Source organism: Mixophyes fleayi, chromosome 2 (genome assembly GCF_038048845.1).
Source record: "Mixophyes fleayi isolate aMixFle1 chromosome 2, aMixFle1.hap1, whole genome shotgun sequence".
In the NCBI taxonomy this organism is placed as follows: Eukaryota; Metazoa; Chordata; class Amphibia; order Anura; family Limnodynastidae; genus Mixophyes; species Mixophyes fleayi.
This window is the reverse complement of record NC_134403.1, coordinates 267,936,416-267,956,163: the sequence shown is the minus strand read 5'-3', so window position 1 is coordinate 267,956,163 and position 19,748 is coordinate 267,936,416. Positions and strand designations below refer to the sequence as shown.

Genomic DNA, 19,748 nt, shown 5'->3' with positions numbered 1-19,748 from the left:
CTCTCTAATGGTGGGGGGCAGCTCACTCCAACTGTTGCCTACGTGTCTTCCTACAGGAGCTTGCCGAAATACTGGTTCAAACCAGCCTATTAGCATTCCAAACACAATATCATTTTGAGCATTAATCCTTTATCATCCATAACTAGCATACGCAGGGTGCGATCGCTTAGCCAATAGTAACGGATTTCTGATGGTAAAAATTGGACTAGTATGACACTAAACATGATACTTTTCCTATATCCTGAACCTTAGATGTCAGATAAAGTTGCTTTAAGTTATTATATTAAATTGGTAAATCTATTACAATTGAATAAAAGACTATGTGCTGGAACTTTATTAAAGTGAACTATTTACAAATGTATGTGTAAGTGTAACTGTAGTCATAAGTGTTCACTAGTGTTAAAGCGTAATAAGCCCTTCCACTCCGTAGCGTATTAATCGCTTATTTTCACATAAAACCAATTAAATTGATTTTTATTAATTTGAAACAACTTCATCCAATGATTTAACTTTCACCTCCATCTCTCTTTGGCTGAAATTTAGTTGCCTTTGCTTCGATGTTGAAGTGGAAGAGTCAGAGGCCTGACTTGGCCCTCGTTGTTCTTGGTCCGACATTATTCTAAAGAGGAATAAAAAGATAGTCATTAGTAAAAATTACTTAAATGCTCTGAAAAGTGGCTCACATAGGGCCTTGTACGTAACAACCCACCCTCCATCTTTGTACTTGGGGCACAAAGGTGGAGGGTAGGTTGTGGGCTTTTTTGATGTAAAGAGGAGTAGAAAGGCAGTCATTAGTAACAATACTTTAATGGGCTGTAAAGTGCTTACATAGGGCCAGGTATTAACCAAGAATTTACAAGCAAAAGGTGTGATCAAATAATCCAGGTAGTCTGAAGTGATTACAAATCGCAAAATGGCAGGGCTGAATGATTGTCTCTCCAGCAGTTATATAGGGTATTGCATTCTCCTGTGATTGCCTGTGTATGAATGGCTAGGCATTGTCATGCCCCCTAATTGTCGATTTTTGCAATTCCTTAACAGGTGAAAGTCACACATTATTTATATGATATTGAATGAATCCACGAACAACATACATACGCCCATACGTGCACTAATAATCAATCAGTGATGAGAATGTTGAAAGTCTCAATCACTTGCAAGCCTGTGCCGAGCTGCAGGTATTAACCGTTGCAATGGTCAATTTGTATTGACTTGTAGCTCGGTACATTACTAATGAAGATTAAAACTGGGCATATATGGCTGTCCACAGGTGCCTGTGGTTAGAATTTAACTGCATGCTTACAATTGTGCAGCTCCGGCAGAGGTGGAGTGACCCGAGGAGGAAACAATCCGAGCTCCTTGCAAATTTGAGATTACTAGGAATAAGTTCTCTATTAATCTCAATTGGCTGTTATATTAGGCTCATTTCAAAGGAATATGGCTTGTAATAACCTTCATTTGACCAAGTACAAGGCCTGCTACGTAATGTTGATGTTTCTGGGTCATATAACCCTCTCAGGTCAAGTCCAAATAAAAGTGGTGTAGAGGTGTGTTTATTTGACCAATGATGGTCGATGTGTGGTATTTTATCTTTTACATTTGAACCTAACATTGTCTGGATATCTCTATGTATGTGTGAGACAGAGCTAACATTTATAAATAAACTAAAGTGTCATTTTAATCCCAACAGAATGCCTCGGCATCCTCCGCCACATAAACCTCCGCCAAACATGCCATGGGGCAAGGGGGAGCATGCAGAGGTGGCCGAGGAGGAGTAGGAGGTAGAGGGCCAGGAGACCCTCTACCTCCTGCTCCTTAGTAGTATATTAATGTTATAATGTAGTATATTTTTTTTTGGCAGCATTAAAGTGTAGTCCTCGGAAAGCCTTGATTTCACACATGTGAATAACCCTAAACCTAGGCAAAGTTTATCACTCCACAGGTGTCTGACATGATGGGTCTAATAGGTGTTTGTTGCCAAGCAACTACCCGCCCCCCCCAATATGTATCTACATGTGCCTCCAAAAAGTATTAGTCCTTTGGCTACTACTCTGTTCAGCAGTACATGAACCTTTAGCAGAGAGTTTCACTTAATGTAACACTTCTGAACTCTTCTGAGCCTGGGAAATAAAGTACACTCATAGAGCTAATACATGTTTGAAAAATGTCCTAAGATTGTAATTGGAATTTTTTTTTTATAGCTCAAAAAGACAGCCAGTGGAAGGCCTTCCTGGTCCAGTTTACAGCCACATGACTCAGTTGGCACTCCCCCAGCCCTACTTTCCATCTCCTCTGCCCATGTGTTAGTAAAATTTTTTTAAAAAGTATTAAAATAAAAATGTAGAAATGTTAGAATTTTTTTTTATAATTCCTAATTTATTTTATTTAACATTTTTCCGAGTTTCCCCACAATTTGTTAGGGAAAAAAGTTATTTGTGTTAAAAAAAAATTGGTGTGTGTGTTTTTTTTAAAAGTTAAATGTGTAGTCATGTACATTTGTACCATAATGAAGGGACATTTTGAGCATAACTGAATATATCCAAAATACATTTGTTCCTTTTGACTGGATATTAACTACAACACATTTTAAATCATAATGAAGTGCGTGATGAGGGTAGCAGAAAAACAAGTATATTAACTCATCTCGTATTTGGGTGATACATGATATACAGTTTTTGTGGATGATAATCATTTCCTTTCTTCACACAGTATATGGCAACACAGCCATTATTCCATTATCATCATATGGGATGCAGTCACTATGTGACATAAATCCAAAAAAGTACGGGTTCCCCTGATTTTACTTTTACCAGTACTAGACCTTGCCACCCTAGACTTGTGGCACTAACACAAGGGCTGCCATCAGAAATTGCAGGGCACAGTACAAATGTAATAGACAGGGCCCCCTTCCTTCCCCCCTATTTTAAATTATCCTCTAACTAACATTTGCCTCCTCTCCAATTACTCTCCATCCCCGGTTTTATGTAACCCCTAGTTTACATACCTTTCTTGTTATCTGCTTCTTTTTGCTCGATCTCTTCAGCTCATCTCCATTGACAGCTTTGTGACATCATTAATTACATGTCGTCAGGGACACTGCAGAAGCCTCTCTACCTTGTCGTAGCTCTCTGCCCGAGAGCTGGGCACCTCTCTCTCGGGAAGATGAGCACCTGGAAGGCTGGGACTGGAGCAAATGGCAACAGCCATGGGGCCCTCACATCTTGGGAGTGGAGGCAGATGCGCCTCCTAAAAGGGGGCCCGCTGCTGCATCCCTTAATTCAGTATAGAGGTCTCCCTCCTGCCACACCCCTCACATTTCAGGAGCAGCTGCAGCCTATATAAAAAGCCCACTATGTCCCTTAATTCACTGTAGAAGCCCACCATCCTTAATAAAGGTAAAGTTCCCCTGACATAATGCCAAATCAGTCCCAGGCTGGATTCCCTAGGGAGATCGAATCCAGAAAAAAATGTGCCCCCCCTCCCAAGTGGTAACCAGTCCCATACTAAAATAACTATGGCTCTTCCCACATCCCTAATTGGTGGGTGTAGGGATATAATAATAGTTTTAATAATAAAATGCATTTTGTCCCTGGTGCACTACAGGTCCCAGCAAAGCCAGACTGCCAGTAAGTGTCTGGGCATGCTGGTGCTTGTAGTAGTACAAACACCATGGCTGCCAGGGCAAACTGGCACGTTAGGAACCTTAAGCATCAGCATGCCCTGGCACCCAGTACCTGCTGGAAGCTGTAATGCACCAAAGAAACATTTAAATATAACACAGTTGTGTGTGTAAACATCATTTAATTTTAAATAAAAACACCCCTAACCCATTTTCCATCTTTATTGGTCACCTACAATCTTCATCAGTAATACATCCCTGGATTGTTTGCAAAACTAAAAACCCTGGTAGATGATGCTAAAGTAACTCCTAACATCTCCACTGCAAAGTGAGCTCTTAAGCGTCAATGGTATTATAGATAACATAACATAGCTTGCAATACATATGCATAGAGTACTCTGAGCTTTGGTTCCTAAAGGGCAAGATACTAAAGAGAGAGACAGTTTACATACAAAACAACAGTTCAGTATGTTAAGTGCCAGTGACCACCTCACTAATGGTCACTTTTTACTGCCCTGGGAATAGACCGCTCCTGCTACTTACCTGCCCTGTGTCGGTGCTTAGCTACACTGCAGGCCTCCGCCTGCCACCTGGAACCCAGGCCTCTAAGCCTGCACTTTAGGAACTCAGGACTTTATTAGTACCCTTCCGGACCGATGTGAGGGGCTCTGTATGCCACTCTCAACAGTCTATTACTTTACTCACTCACAAGGGACCAAATGTCCCACTACATCAAGAGTCGAGTACCCTTCTATCAGAACAGAACCTAGTTTCCTCTTAACTACAAAAGGCTTAGCGCCCTGCTAAACTGAGGGCCTTGTGCCCTGATACAAACTATAAGGGCCTGGTGCTGGGCTACAACCAAGGCCTACTGCCCTGCTAAACAACAGGGACCTAATGTACCTCTAACCGCAAGAACCTAATGTCCTTCTACCGTACCAGGGTCTAGCACCCTCTCAAAGTATCAGGAGCCTTGCACCCCACTAAACTCAGAGGCCTGGTGCGTCCCTACACCTAAGGGCCTTCTTCACTGCTGTTTCTAGAGCCTTGTGCCCTGCCTAAACTCTATGGGCCTTGCGCCCAGCGAAACACTATGGTCTTACACCCAGTAACTACCTATGGGCCTTGTGCCACAAATAACTAACTATAGGGCCTGATGGCCCAATTACTAACTATAGGGCCTTGTGCCCCAATTAACCCTACCTACTCCATAATGAGGCTGGACCTTGTGCCAACTACTTGCCCACTAGTGCCAAAATTGCACCAAAGACCATGTGCCTGACTCAACGAGGAGTAACTATACTTACCTTCTCCGCGCAGGATACTCAACTTGTCCCCAGTGTCTTTCAGACCCTCCAGCAAGCGATGCCTCTTCTCCTGTTCGGCACGCTGTCCTCCAGAGTTTTCTCGGCAGAGTATCTCATGGCCCTTACAAGGGCCCTCTGCCACTGTGGCTTTCTTCTGTTCTGTGGGATTCATTTCTTGTCAGGGTAGCTCCTAGCCTTAACAAGGGCTCCCTGCCACTGCCGCCGACGTTGTCTTCTTTTCTACTTCTGGACATCCCAAGACATTCGCACTGAAGGGCTCCGCAGCTAGACTAAACTAATGATGGTGGCGTGCAGCGGCTTATATAGCCGCTGAAGCACCGACGTCACGCTCCATTGTCACGTTGTTTGGTGAGGTGGTGAGCCTTGATTGGCACCAACAATTAAAAAAGCCGAAGGGGAGCCGTGATTGGCTCCCCTTCCCGGCTGCTAATTGGCTGGCAGGGTAAGCTGAGCCCTGATTGGCTCAGTTGCCTACTGTTACCGGCGGCAGAACCTGTGGGAAAAGAAGATTAAAACTCACCGCCTCTGAATCCCAGGAACAGTGAGTCATCTTCTTGTTTGTCTTTCTTCTTATTTTCTCTTCTGTTCTGCTCCCTGCTTCTTCTTTCTTCTGTCTTCGCCTTCTTGACGGGCACCTTGGTGGGACACATCCTCAAAGCTGGGGTGGTTTAGTGAAGAGCAGGATAGAAACCCAAAACTAGCTCACAGCTTTTGTTCCTCAGCAAACTGTAGGACAGAAAATCCTGTGCTCTCACTTTCACAATCCTATGACCAGATTTGATTCAAGCTCTTGAGAATCAGAAGATAGAATGGCAAAACAGGATTGCTCTTTGCTGAGGTTTCGGGTTCAATTCTCTATAGACTCCTGTTTCTGGTTCTCCTCCACCCTCTAGATTTTGGATGGTGTAATTTTAGCGATTTGAAAGAGTATTGGTGGAAGGTAAAAACAGCAAAAATTTAGATGAATATTTAAGAATCAGGAATATCTATATGGATTTTTTAGCAGTGTAGCTCCATTGTCTTTGTTGTAAGATAGTTGTGAATCTTATAGAATATCATAATTATTATCACTTTATCATTGTTGCCTACATGATTGTCCGTTGTGAACAAAATAATGTAGACATCAGGAGCCAGTGGGTCAAATCTTGGAGCAAGCAGGATGTTTTAAGAAATCAGGCAAGATGTGACTCAAAAGTTAGGCGCCAGCAGCAATTTAAGTATAGTAATATAATAAATCTGTAATGAGTGTTGTGTGGACTTGGTTATAGAACAATACCTGACACCCTAGGAGCTGAGTGGTCTGAAAATCTAGCTAACTACAAAGAACAGATGGAACTTTTCTAGGGCTTTAAAGGGTAGAGATGCACAGGCTCGGGTTTTAGAAAACTGAGCCCCCCCCCCACCCCCGAACTTTGTTGATCTGAGTACTGGCCGGTTCGACTTAGTACTCCCCCACTTCTACGGATCTGGGATCTGATTACGAAGCAAAATGTCCTTGTTGCATCGTCGAATCTCATGGGTTTTGGATTATATATAAGTCCTTCCCCAGCAGATCCGGTGCCATTGCTCAAGCAGACACAGAAGGGGTAGCACTAGCATCGTTCTTGACACTCTCTCAAATCTCATTACTTTTCTATCCTGCAACACAACACCTAAATCCCTGGCTCACAGTGTGTACTCTACTCAGTTATCATTTGCTTAAAAAAAACTACTTTTTTATATTATATTTTATTCAAATTGCACACTGTTCTAGTGTGTGTATAATATCTGCCAGCGTTGTTCACTAAAAACACTGACTTGCAGTGTGTACTCAACTCAGTTGTCATTTGTTGAAAAAAACAATTATTTTTTTATTTTATTCAAATTGCACATTGTACTAATGTGTATGTATACTATCTGACAGCGTTGTTCACAAAAAACACTGACTTGCAGTGTGTACTCAACTCAGTAGTCATTTGCTAAAAAAGCAATAATTTTCTATTTTATTCAAATTGCATATTCTTCTAGTGGGGTGGGGTACGCCATATTGATGCTGAGTACCCTGACATGAGGACTCCGAAGGGCTCCTTCTCGACCATCCCCGATGACGACTCCTCTTCAAAAGGACTTTAGCCAATCACGATCAAGTAAGAAGCCGGCTCCACTTGATGACGTCATTCACCATGGCGACGGTATTATCGCTGTTGTTAAGGGGGTAATGTAAGTATGCACCCATGTACAATGTAGAAGGCTTTCTAAACTACATTGTAGTTTACTCTGATCTTCAAAATCGTTGGTCATCTCTGGCGATTTGCTGCGATCTCAAACACTCCCGTGTTTAGCAAACTCTCCCGTATTTAGCAAATCCTCCTGTGTTTAGGTTTAAAATCCCATAGACAACACGCTGCTTCCTAGCTGCGTGATTAGTAAATCCTAGAGGTAAATCCTGGGTGATCTTAGATGGGGGGGTGCTCGTTTTTTTCGGCAGACCCCACTCCCTAGGCAGCCCAGTCCAGTGTTGAACAGCCTGGGGTTGATATGTCATTATGGCGTGTCCCCCTGCTATAGTGCCAGCCGGTGAACAGATGACTTAATATAATCTTAAATAATAGGTAATGTTGCAGTGTAATTTTTATCAGTTTGCAAATGACAATGTAAAGAATATTTCATCGTAAATCGTTGGCCGTGTTGGGACCGACAAGGTCGTAATATAGGATTTTTTTTGTCACTACGAGACTTCATTTCATCTGATTTGCCTAGTGCTGGTTGAGTGAAATTCGGGGGGACCCCATGCAAATTGTCCCCCGATTTTTATGCAACCAGCAGTAGGCTGGCAGCGCTAGAGTTAACAATAGTAGGACGGGGGGACCCCACGCATTTTTTTTTTTACATTTATCTATTTTAACACTTTTCACAGCTGCCGGACCTCCGGCTGAATAGACAGGCAGTTTAACAGTGATGTGTTTACTAATCATGCAGGTAGGAAGCAGCGTGTTGTATTTAGCGATTTTTAAAGCAAATTTTTCAGCGAGTTTCAACTCTGCCGAAGAAATCACTGGATTTTCAAAATCGGACCTTGATACATTTACACCCAGATCTTTCAGAGGCAGGTTTCTCTGTGTATTACCGACTTCACTAAGTAACATGCCACTGACAACCTGTTAGAAGAACTAAGGGATGTCATTGCAACATGACTTACCCCTCTTGGACTCTCCTCAGGATATGTGATTTCTGATAACACCACCAATATTGTGAGAGCATTACAGTGGCGCACGCAGGGGGGGTTTCTGAGTCTCCAGAAACCCCCCCCCCCCCCTGCGCTAACTAAGTGGCCACCATAGCGGCACTGTCCTATACAGCAGCCGCGGCACTGTCAAAGAAGCGTCCGCGGCGGTGCTGTATTGTATACAGCACCGCAACGGACGCTTCTTTGACAGCGCCGCGGCTGCTGTATAGGACAGCGCTGCCAAAACGGAGCTGCTGCACATGCTCTCTCTCGTTTTTTTTTGTTTTGTTTTTTTGGGTCGGGGGTGGAAACTTCCCTCTGACACTCCTGCGTTCGCCCCTGCATTACAGCAAGGTGAATTCCATCACATACCCTGTTTTGCTCACACAATCAACTTGGTGGTACAGGGTTTTTTTAAAATGGCAGGAACGTTTAGGAGATGCTGTCTGTGGCCCGAAAAAGTTCGGGACATTTCGGTTTTCTGCAACAGTGTGTAGGAGATTGCAGCAGTAGCAACAACAATCTAATATGCCCTGCCACCGACTGAAGCAAGAGGTGGTATCAAGGTGGAATTCCACCCTTTATATGCTTCTGAAGAAGGAGGAACAGCAAAAAGCCATCCACGCTTACTCAACATGCCATGACATTGGGAAAGGAGGGGAAATGTACTTTAGTCTAGCGCATTGCAGAATACTTTCCGTGTTGTGCAAGGTGCCGAAACCATTCAAAGTAGTCACCTGTGAAGGTAGTTCAGACACTGCTAGCTTGAGTGAAGTGATTCCTTTAATTCGATTTTTGGAAAAGCAGCTTGAGAAATTGAAGGAGGAGATGAAACAAAGTGATTCCTCTAAGTATGTCAAACATATAGATCAAGTACTTTATTCACTTCACCAGGATCCAAGAGTTATCAACATCTTGAAATCTGATCACAACATTTTGGCTACTGTGCTCGATCCTAGGTTTAAGAGGACTTCTCTTTCTTTCCAACTGACCAAAATCTGAAGAGATGCAATGAACTCCTGGTTAACAAGTTGACAGCTCAAATGGCACATGAAACGACAACGTCTTCTCCTTCCGTTTCACAGGCATCTGCTGACAGTAAAAAAAAATGTAGCTTTCCCAAGAGACCCAGTGGTGATGCAGATGAATCAGCACAACATTTTGACATCTCGTCTGGTCTAAAAGAATTGCCCAAAATTTGTGACACCTTTGCCTTAACTCAACATGATCCTACTATCAACATCCAAAGAATGGTGGAGGATTATTTTAATGATAGCATACAATAGACACGCCAGACAGTCCCTTTACATACTGGGAGGAAAAAAAATAAAATTTGGAGACCCATGTACACTTTGCAATACCTAAGCAGTCCACCCCCCCAATGTGTACTCAGAAAGAGCTTTCAGCACAGCCGGGAACCTTGTCAGCGATCGGCATAGGAGGCTATTTCCTAAAAATGTAGAAAAGATGAAGTTCATCAAAATCGGTGATAGTCGCTTTCCCTTCTACCACCACACCGACACTACTTACCCCTACAGCGTCATCACGAAACTGGCATTCCCGACATCCTCAGCAGGCCGACTGTTGGAAAAGCTGACTTGCAAGTAATTAGAAAGATTGAGTGTCCGGCGCACCGGAATGACGTCAGTGGTAAAAGTGACAGTATTGTTAGTGCTGTTAAAGGGGATTCCCCATTTAATAGCACTATCAATACTGTGGCTTTTACCAGTAGTAGTGTTGTCTTTATCAGGATCATAATTTAGTATCCAACTCATCAAAATGAACTACAAATTCCACGATGAAGGCCTTTACCTGCCATTACATAAAAGTACAGAGACTTCTGTAATGGTGGATTCCAGTGGGGATGAATTAATATTGTGTGAGGAATATGTACACACTGATGAGAGTGAGGATGAGTGTGAGCATGATGACAACAACATCTTGCCACTGTAGAGTCCATTGACAGCACTGTTAGCTTAGCTGCCTTAAGCCCAAAAGTGGCAGTCCTTGTCACTGAAGTACATGGTTTGTTAAACTGTACATGTACTTTTTAATATCCAGCATAAGGTTGAAGGCTGAAGGACAATTCCATCTTGTACCACTTTTCTGCCAGTGCTGTGTGCAATGTTTCATACATGTGCTATAAACTGCTGTGTGTTTGTGCTGTTGCTCTGTGGCTTAGTAACCGGCCAGCTCGCTGCAGTCTTTGGCCTAAACTGGATGAAAATAACATTGTGACCACCTCACCGGTCAAAATTAACTGGAAATGTATTTTATTGAGATTAATAATAATGTAGGAACAAAAAAAACAAATTATGTGATTGTAGCATTTTTTAGCATTATTTGCAAAAAAAACACAAAACTAAAACCAGAAGACGTGAGGTGGTTTTGGCTAACCAAAACCAAAATCAAAACACAATGCTAATACAGATCCAAAAACAAAACCAAAACAGGAGTGTCAGTGAACATCCCTATTAAAAGGCTAATGTAGAACTGGTGTGCTATACATTTGCTCCCTGGCTGGCTTATAGCTGAAACCCTATCCACCTTTTGGAGCTGTATAGTAATAATATGACACCAAAATCAGGACTATCCCGCCTATATCAGGACAGTTGAGAGATCTGCTCTAGGGATACAAGCAATTTATATTTTAACCTTTGGTTTATCATTGCTTTTGCACAAATTGTACAATTTTTTTCCTTTACACAAACAGAGCCTAATCTTATATTTTAACTAAAAATATGGCATAAAAGAGCTAAGAAACAAAAATATATATGTTAAAGTTTCAAAAGCTTATCAGAATTTAAGATATTTCAAACAAAGTTGTGATCCTGTGTAAACGGGAAGGAAGATATTTTGCCATGCACAGCACATGTACTTCCTGTTTGTAACCTTCCTAAAGAATGTTGCAACCAGCTGCTTTTAGCGCCCAACAAGTGATTTTGTCTGCACTTCAATCTCCTGTTTTCCTCTCTGCCATATACAGACAGCACTGTAGAAATATTGACCCATAGCCAATAGTATTTTAATAGTGGTTCATTCGCATTACATTTCATTGTAATGCAAGTGGAATACTGCTCAGCAATGGTCCTCCGAATGAGATCTTAGTCTCAGAATGGCTGATAATAGAGAATATCTTGTGATCCCTTTGAAATTATGTATCCTCAATTGCCCTGTAAAATATGTATTATACAATTGGCTTAATACTGTATCACTTACAGTGATCCTTACTAGTAGTCTGCTTGCAATTCATTAAAAGCAAATTTTGAATGTAACAACCGGTTAAAAGTTTGATTCTTGTATCTCTGGTGTCCTTTAAATAAGCATTTGTACTTGTCTTACAGGTACGATCCAATTCATGTGTAACTTTTTTCATTAATTAAGTCAAATTTATTTAACAGTTGATGTCTGTGTTTTTACTTTGAATAATTGTTTCAGTTCATTAAATTCTTTTATTGTCAATAAAAGTGAATGTTAATGCTTGGCTGCAGCTCATTCTTCCTGAAGTTTCACTTTTAGATTGTGGAGCAACTTTTGAGAATAGACTTATGCTGGCAATGTTTGTGGAGGTTCAAATTACACATATCTTATAAGATCAATGATATAATATGATCAGATGCAAGTGAAATTTGCTTCACACACTACCATACTATACATACAATTAGTGATCGGAGTCTTTGACCACAGTGGCTGGTTGTATGTATAATATGGTAGTGTGTGAAGCAAATTTAACTTGCATATGATCATATTGAATCATTGTATCATTGATCTTATAAGATCTGTGTCCAAATGCCCCCCTGCATCTGTCCACCCGGGCTGCTTGCCTTGGCCAGGTCAGTCGACCCTCTGCAATTTTTTTTCTTTAAAATGTTCCTAATAACCCATGGTATGACTATTACATGGCACATCAGATCCCCAAGGTATCTTCGACCCCAATCTAGTCCTTAGAGTTCCTACTGAGATGGTGGGCCTGATTCATTAAGGAAAGTAAAGCAAGAAAATGAGTAACTTTGAACCTTGCAAAATCATGTTGCAATGCAAGGGGTGCAAATGAGTTTATTATTTAGCACATAAGGAAAATACAGGCTGTGTTTTCATGTAGGACACAAATACTTGACAGCTGACATTAAAAGTTAATCTAGAACATGCTCTACCCCAACTATAAATTTGTCCTCACATTTTAAATTTACCTCCTCCTCCAATACAACATGGTTTTGCCAAGGTTCAAAGATACTAATTTTTTTTGCTTTACTTTCCTCAGTGATCCTGAAAACACATTTTCGAGTCATTACTTGTCTCTAAATAGGGGACCCCCCCTCCCCATCTTGTGCCCTTCTCCTCCCCCTTATTCACCTATTTCTGGTTTATGTTTTATCTTTCTGTATGTTTTTTTTTCTTTTTCTTTAAGCAACACTGATTGTAATGTTTACTGTATTAACGGCTGTATTTTGTATATATGGTTTTGTTTCATTTCAAAAATACATTACAAATTTTCTCAAGTTAAAAATGTTTGTAATAGGCTGCTGGGCCGAGCTTAAAATTTGCCAGCCAGACCCTGGTTGACCCACTAGAGTTTCAAGTTTGCTTGTCATCATCTAATCGTATCTGGTCGGACTCTGGTTGTCTAGGAAAATTAAAGAATGTAATATATCAGATAAAAGCTGAACTTATTTACCCAAATGAATAACCACTGGCGCCCCCCAGCATTGGCTGAACTAGGTAACAGCTTCACCACAGCAAGTGATCATGCTTTATTAAAACAAATGCACTTTAGGAAACAGGTGGGATCTGCAATGTGATATTTTGGTTCATCATATACAAATATTATGGCATTACATGGTATTACATGTCCTCTTCAAAAACATTTTAACAGTCTTGAGTTAACAAAAAGGAAATATTTCTCAAAGATGCAGATCTAAATATTAAACATTTTAACAGTACTAACCAGTGACAAGAGCAGCACAAATGTAATATTTCTGGGAAGGAAAGGAACAGAAAGCTAGTAATAAAGAATAGCATGCTTATGAGGGACTAGAGAGGAGATTCAGTCTAGTGATCTCAGCTGATCAACTTTAATGCTGAATGGAAATCCAACATAGACCAATATAACTGATGTTGGGTGTAGGGCAGTGGAAATATTTCAGCTGTCATACCTGTGACTTGCATAAAGGCGTACCTAGGTACAATTAAGTGTTAGAACTACAAAAGCACTTGGCGCTCTTTCCTTTCTCAGAACAGACAGAGCTGTGCAGGAGAGAGGATTCAACATAACTTTGTCCTCCCAGAGGAACAACTTGTAAGTAACAGTAGATTACAGATTCACATAACTGTTTGAAGAATATTGTGTACACTTGCATGACATTTTTTTATGCTCTGTATCCATTTTCATATGCACCTGTCATTTCTGTGTTTTTAACACAATATTACCATTGGTCTTCTTATAAATGTAGTTACTGTCTAATAAAATTAGGAAACAAAGAAATATGTGAAAGATGTTTATTTCAAAATATTTTTTGTAGTTCAATTTACTATAGTGAAGACTAGTGGGGCTTTTAACACAAAGTTGGTAGAACATTTTTTTTATTAATTTCTCATTAAATGTGTCAACTGTGACTGTATTAATTTGCTGTTACTTTTGTTTCATTCTGTCTTAGCTTATGTATTTTTGTCAGTTTTCTTGCACATTTGCCGAATTGCATTTCAAAACAAATGCCTCAAAAAAGAGATTGGGCCATTGCATATAGAAAATGTTATTCCCTGATATCTATATTAACTAGAAAATCCTACTGGCAATCTGTCTTTACATAAATCCATTATAAAGCTATTCACAAACATTTAGATTTTGTCTGCTAATTGCATTGTCTTCAACCAAATTAGCCAACAATTTGGGCATGTTGAGCCACAAAATGTTTGTTTTAGACAATACAATTCTGATCAAATGAAAGTGAATTAATTAGGGCAGAAAATCCTGTATGCCAATGTTTGTACTTATTTGGTCTGCTCACCAAAAGACAATTTGACATATGACATGATTGACGAAAAAAGATAAAAAATCTGTCTGGCAATTGATCCAAGAAATTGTTTTGCTTAAAACATTTTACAACAAAATTGCCAGTTGTGCAAGTAAGGTTTAGTGGTCAGACATACAGAGGAAATCTATAAGGTTTTTACCAATGTAAGTTTATCGATTGATTTACCATGCCCCTTTAGGGCTCATTTACACAATTGGGATATTTCCTTATAGTGAGGTAACCATGGCAGCCATGAAAATGTGTATCCAACAGAAACAAAATAAAAATAAGGAATTTTTTTTCACCTGGTTCCTGTAAAAACATATGAGGCCTGATTCAATTTCAGACCTATGCTCATTTGCATAGCGTATCTTACATTAAATAGCTCTGCACATGCCCATAAATGGACCTTATGCCAATTGCCTATGATTTGATAGGGGAATGGGGGAAGGAAGGGTCGGATGAACGTAGGCAATATACAGTTAGAGTGTTCTGGCACCGTTGCGGTTGATTCAAGTCCTAGGTTTCTTATAAGTACACTTCGTTTCAGCTATATCACTTGCACCTGCTACAGGGCAGATGCAAATGCCTGCTGATAGTAATGACTAACACGGCATAGTCTTAAAAAGTACACAGATGCATGTTATTAGCTGGCACAAAACGTGTATGCATGTAAGATAGTCTATAAAAACGCATTGTATGTACAGTACACATGGAAAGCATTTTTATTTATGTTTTTAATGTAAAAGAAAAATGGAAATCCATATCTCTATTTATGATTATATTGTTAAGCATTGTTCTTTAATTTTACTGTAAAAAAAAATGCGTTCTGATGTGACCTTGTATTGTACATATGCTTGTGTGTACATTGCAATTTGTTTTGTCTAAGAAAGGCAAGTACCGTTTAGGTAGAATGCTTGGATTTAAATATGGTCGGAATTACGCTCAAGTTCTGTGCTCTTTTTGAAAATGCAAGTTGCGTTTGTACTTGAATCAGGCCTGGGGTGTGCTTTTCACAGCATGGTCATTGGGGTCATTTTAAAAGTGATTTTAAGGTGGTCAACATAATTGATCTATAATGTGGGTAAAAATCAATATTTGGACATGGACATGTTCTTCAAAAGTAAATCTACCTGCATCTATGAAGCAGCAAGACAAGAGCTTCAAAAACACAATTTAGCTAGATCCACAGCAGAGTTTCACTTCATGTGCTGAAATAAGCAGGGCTTGATCAACCATTAGGCTGATCAGGCTGCAGCCTGGGGCACTGGGTCCTGGGGGAACTCAGTGCCTGCACACTTTGGCGAGCATTTTTTATTTTTTTTACTTATCTGGGCCACCCTCGAACTCAAGGGGGCAGGTACCCTGTCACTATATTCAGTGAGGCTAATGCAGGCAGCTAACTGCAAATCTGATGCTGTTAGCTTCCCTGCCAGTGCGGCTGCGGTACTCTGCTTGGTTTGGTCTTGAGAGATTATCAGATGTGACCAGATTAACCACACAGACCATGTCACACTGACAGGGCAGCTTACAGCATCGCATATGCTGCTGGCTGCCTGTCAAGAAGAAAGAAGTTCCGGAAGCTGGAAAGAAGAGGACCAGAAGAGAGCAAAGTAAGTGCTGCTTTTAAATATATGGGGGGGAGAGAAAGAGGTGATACATTGGCTATGGAGGGTGGAAGATGACTGAAGGGAGGAGGGGTGTGAATAATTGGCTGCAGGAAGATGATGAATTGGCTAGGGGTGATAATGAATTGGCTGCAGGGGATGATGAATTGGCTAGGGGGTTATGAATTTGCTGGGGGTGATGAATTGGCTTGGAGGGATTAAGGAATTGGCTAAGAGGGGGTGATTATCTGTCTGAGGGTAAGCAAATGAATGGTTGGGTCAGTGATGAAATGGATGGAGAGGGTCATGAACTGTCTGGTGAGGGTTGATAAAAATGACTGGAGGGGTAAATTGGCTGGCGGGTGGAGGTGATGAAATATCTTGTGGGCGCATGATCTTTGTATTGTGTGGTGGTGGTGATGTGGATGCTCTTTGTGGTCTCAACTGTTACTAAAATGCTAAATACTAGACAGACTGGGCTGGTAGATGTTAGTTTATGACTATAAATAATTTTCATATATTTTATTGTCAATATATGCCTGTACTAGGGGCTGTTTTATTTTGACATAATGGAGTGCTGTGTTTGTGTTTGAATCATTCAGGGTTTTTTAACCTATTGCATTATAATCCAATTGTTGCACATATTCAATACAGGACCCCAAGTTTCCAGAAGCCAGCCGAATGACAACAACACTCCAAGAAGAAGCAAGTGAGAACAGCAGGTAGTCTACACTGCAAGATCAGGTAAGAGAGAAATGCACAACCTGTCTAACTTTGAATACAGACTTTTACTGTAGTGACATGTTAATATGTTTGCAGAATGAAGTGTGTTTAATGCATTGATTAAAATTTTACACTATATAATTTAGAGTATTCTCACAGTGCTGTTCTTTCTAGTGGTTTCTTTTGTGGACACGTGCAAAAAATATTTTGTAAGGCAAATGAACAAGTCTAAATACTATAATCATTAATGCAAATAAAAAACTTATGTAAAACCCTAACTGCAGCATACAGTTATTAATATACATAACTTTATTGAGAATATATAAAACTATGTGCTCCTTCTCCTCTGTATCATAAATGCCTTACAAATTATCTAACCAGTTCATTATTGGAGGGTTTTCCCGCTTCATGGCCAAGTAATGTTTTATGGTTGGGTTTGATTTAGCAGAAAGTTTTTGAATATGAATGTAAATTGATTGTTGTTTGTTTTTTTCCAGAAGAGATCATACGTTCTTTAGCTTGCATATAAGAATAAATATCCTTTTTTTTTATTTAATCACATAGTGAGAAATAAGCAAAAAACATTTGTTTGATTTTTTTTGTTACTTTAATGTTAACTTGATAATTGTGGTTTGTCTGGTGGGTCTCCAACCTTGCCAGTAATTTAGGACTAAGTGTGAACTAGATATAGTAAAGCTATTCAACAAAATGTCATGGACGTGCCCAGTAATCCTGCTGGAGACACATAGCTTTTTTACAAGGGACATTCACAATGTGCCCAGTAAGATGAAATAGATATGCCCAGAAGTTATGCTGCCTCCACCTTCTGCTCTGTCTCTCCTCTAATGTATGTCCCACCTATGATGATATGGATCAGCTGCAGACTTCTAACTGGACAATTGTTGTTTTTTGTTTGCCACTTTCTCCACCATACAATGACTTGGGGAAAATAATAATAAAAATATAGCTGATGTCTTTTAAGAAGCTCAATCGGCCAGAATAAGTAAGTAGAGTAAAGCATAAAAAAGGAGTAACTTTGCACCTGGGAAAAAACATGTTGCATTGGAGGGGGAGGTAAATTTAAAATGTGGATTTATAGTAGAGATGGGTGGGTCCGGTTCACCGAAAACCGAACCCACCCGAACTTTGAGTATCCAAGTACCGAGCTGAGTAGCTCGGTACTCTCCCACCTGCTCCGAATTCAAATCGAGGCCGAACGCCATCGTGACGTCGTCGGATCTCGGGGCTCGGTTCTCGCGATACTTCAAGATTATAAATACACGCCTCCACAGCAATCCATCGCCATTTGACAGAGGAGAGAGCAGGGTGTAGTCACAAGCTGATTAGAGCAGGGACAGAGAATCCAATATTCTTATTCCAATTGTTGTAACAAAAATCGCTAGCGAAGAGAGGAGGATAGAGTTTTTTTTTCTTTTCAATATTTGGCACTCCCCAGTGCTTTTGGGGTGTCCCCCCTAATTGTGCATAAATATTTCTGGCTGTCAAAATTACTATCTGTCAGCAGTATCTACCAACTAATTTTTAGCACTCCCCAGTGCTTTTGAGGTGTCCCCCCTAATTGTGGATAAATATTTCTGGCTGTCAAAATTACTATCTGTCAGCAGTATCTACCAACTAATTTTTAGCACTCCCCAGTGCTTTTGGGGTGTCCCCCCTAACTGTGCATAAATATTTCTGGCTGTCAAAATTACTATCTGTCAGCAGTATCTACCAACTAATTTTTAGCACTCCCCAGTGCTTTTGGGGTATCCCCCCTAATTGTGCATAAATATTTCTGGCTGTCAAAATTACTATCTGTCAGCAATATCTACAGACTAATTTTTAGCACTCCCCAGTGCTTTTGGGGTGTCCCCCCTAATTGTGCATAAATATTTCTGGCTGTCAAAATAACTATCTGTCAGCAGTATGTACCAACTAATTTTTAGCACTCCCCAGTGCTTTTGGGGTGTCCCCCCTAATTGTGCATAAATATTTCTGGCTGTCAAAATTACTATCTGTCAGCAGTATCTACCAACTAATTTTTAGCACTCACCAGTACTTTTGGGGTGTCCCCCCTGATTGTGCATAAATATTTCTGGCTGTCAAAATTACTATCTGTCAGCAGTATCTACCAACTAATTTGTAGCACTCCCCAGTGCTTTTGGGGTGTCCCCCCTGATTGTGCATAAATATTTCTGGCTGTCAAAATTACTATCTGTCAGCAGTATCTTACCAAATAATTTTTAGCACTGCCCAGTACTTTTGGGGTGTCCATCCTAATTGTGCATAAATATTTCTGGCTGTCAAAATTACTATTTGTCAGCAGTATCTACCAAATACTTTTTAGCACTCCCCAGTGCTTTTGGGGTGTCCCCCCTAATTGTGCATAAATATTTCTGGCTGTCAAAATTACTATCTGTCAGCAGTATCTACCAAATACTTTTTAGCACTCCCCAGTGCTTTTGGGGTGTCCCCCATAATTGTGCATAAATATTTCTGGCTGTCAAAATTACTATCTGTGAGCAGTATCTACCAAATCATTTTTAGCACTCCCCAGTGCTTTTGGGGTGTCCCCCATAATTATGCATAAATATTTCTGGCTGTCAAAATTACTATCTGTCAGCAGTATCTTACCAACTAATTTGTAGCACTCCACAGTGCTTTGGTCTCAGAATGAATTCAAAGCAGTCCACATATGATCAGAATGAGCAACCAGGTTCTGTCACCAGTCCTGATGTTGGTGTTCCCTGTGCGTCATCTGGGCAAGGCAATGTCAAACTACACAGTGTTCCGAAATCAGTCCAAAAAAACAAAAAAATAAAACATTTACTGTGATGAAGCGAAAAAGAAGTGTTACTGAGCAAAAGTTAAGTGCCGATAAAAAAAAATTGCCAACATGCCATTCTACACACGCAGTGGCAAAGAGAGAATGAGGCCTTCACCTTTGGCTATTAGTGGCAGATCCCAAAAAGTTACTGAGCCTACAATTGGTGCACAACTACTGCAAAACCGAGCTGCAAGATAACAGTAAGGCATTAGAGGATAATGTTTGCTCTGATTCACAAATGACACCAATCCCTGTGGAGAGTCCATCCAACAGTGGTATGTCTAATCGTGAGCATTCTGTTAGTGTACCCATAAAGAAGGGCCCTTTCAGCAGTTCTGCTGATGGGTACCTGAACAGCCCGAGTATAGCAGCTGATACACAAATTGAGGATGCCACTTTGGAATTAGAAGAGGATGAGGGGGAGATTT

At 40.5% G+C, this 19,748-nt stretch overlaps 1 protein-coding gene and 1 long non-coding RNA gene across 6 annotated transcripts in view; one reads left to right on the top strand and one right to left on the bottom strand.

The window, feature by feature from the left end:
- Positions 1-457: 457 nt before the first annotated feature.
- The window catches only part of LOC142138984 (uncharacterized), a 35,218-nt gene continuing 15,927 nt past the window's right edge, over positions 458-19,748 (bottom strand). The window contains exon 2 of the long non-coding RNA XR_012688141.1: positions 458-619. This is a non-coding gene — a long non-coding RNA (uncharacterized LOC142138984). The remainder of the gene's footprint in view (positions 620-19,748) is intronic.
- Positions 13,345-19,748, top strand: part of LOC142138983 (polymeric immunoglobulin receptor-like) — an 85,564-nt gene continuing 79,160 nt past the window's right edge. For 2 of the 5 annotated variants that reach the window (XM_075196176.1, XM_075196177.1), the window contains exons 1-2: positions 13,366-13,448; positions 16,425-16,514. The gene's annotated coding sequence lies outside the window, so the exon portion shown is untranslated. Of the gene's footprint in view, positions 13,449-16,424; positions 16,515-19,748 lie in introns of all 5 variants that reach the window. The other 3 variants (XM_075196175.1, XM_075196178.1, XM_075196179.1) reach the window with 3 other exon arrangements.